Source organism: Malurus melanocephalus, unplaced genomic scaffold, assembly GCF_030028575.1.
Source record: "Malurus melanocephalus ecotype Western Australia unplaced genomic scaffold, MMel_1.1 scaffold_601, whole genome shotgun sequence".
NCBI lineage: Eukaryota > Metazoa > Chordata > Aves > Passeriformes > Maluridae > Malurus > Malurus melanocephalus.
In genome coordinates this window covers 76,890-78,345 of record NW_026623833.1, presented here as the reverse complement: position 1 = coordinate 78,345, position 1,456 = coordinate 76,890, and positions in this window count along the sequence as shown.

The window sequence follows — 1,456 nt, the reverse complement described above, 5'->3', positions numbered from 1 at the left end:
CGGCGGGAGGGCCGGCCCGCGGGCCGCACCGCCCCCTGCGCGCCCGCCCGTCAATCTCCGGGTTCAGAGGTGGGACGGGGCCGCGCCCCGCCCGCGCCTTAAAGCGACCGAGCCCGGCGGAGCGCCGCGCTGCAGGGGGAAGGGGCGGCCCGGCCCGGCGATGCGSGGCCTCCGCTCGCCCTCAGCCCCCGCCCGGGCCCCGGGCCTGCTCCCCTCCCTTCCGAGCGGTGCCTCAGCCTTTCCGCTCCCCTCGGAGCACCGCGGCCCCCCGGCTGCCGCTCCGGCTGCCGCTCCGGCTCCTCTCTGCCCCCCACCTACCCTCAGCCATTCTGTCTGCCTTCTGCCTTCTTTATCTCGGCCTTTCCCGTCTCCCTCAGCCATCCATCCACCTCTCCTTAGCCTTCCTTCCCTCCTGTCGGCCTTCCCCATTCCCTCGGCCCACTGATGCCCCCCAGGCGGTCTCTGTGCTTCCCTTCCAGCCTTCCAGCTGGCTCTGACTCCCCACACTGTCCCCAAATCTCCCAGGAATGAGCAGGGTCCCCCCTCCACTGCAGCCTCCAGGGAGATTGTTTCATCTCAGCCACCAGCGTGTCCTCATGGTGCTGTTTCTCTCACTAAACCTTGGACCAGATGACCCRCTGTGGTCCCTTCCARCTTAGGACTRATTGTGGGTTTKTCTCCTTYCTCTTCTCYGGTGCAGAGCTTCCCCAAGCACATCATGCAGGCCAGCAGCGCCACATCCCTCACTTGATGGCACTTCAACTGCCTAAAGAGCACGGGAATAGCTGGCAGAGATATCAAGGCCACCAAGATCACCATTCCAACCTACRTGTCACAGTACTGGAGAGGAAGGGTTTTCCGAGTCCAGTTCTCCATTCGCTGGCATCTGAGGCTGTCCTGTGTACAGAAAGACCTCKGTAGGCATCAGCTCTCAGCAGGCATGGCCCTGGCACTGGGCTGGCCTGTAAATTTTTATTTAAAAAATAATAAAACAGTTAGGGTGATACAAGAATTTCTTGCATGGCAAATGGCTTCATGAGATCATCCCTTTCTCAGATCCAAGGATGCCAGCTCCAGGTACCTTGTAACACAGGGGAAGATGTGTCTGGTCCCAGCTTCTGACTTCAGCATTGGTTGGGGAAAGACCCATCAGGTTCATTGAAGAGAAAAAAAATATATATAAGGCAATTGTTTTGCTTCCAGTCTTCCTTTTTAATGAAACACTTTCCAGTGTTTTAAGCAAAACACGACTTTTCATTTTGAAATTTCCTTTCGAACCATTAAAATGTTTTAAAGCGGTTGAAGGCGCAGTGAGATGTTTTGATTTTTGTCACTCTGAAATGTTTCMCTCAACACGTTCTTCGTGTGTCTTGATTTGCCAAAATTTTTCAAATGTTTCTGCTTTCTCGCCCAAGACATATCTGTATATTTTTTACTTTTTTTTGAGAAAGGGGGG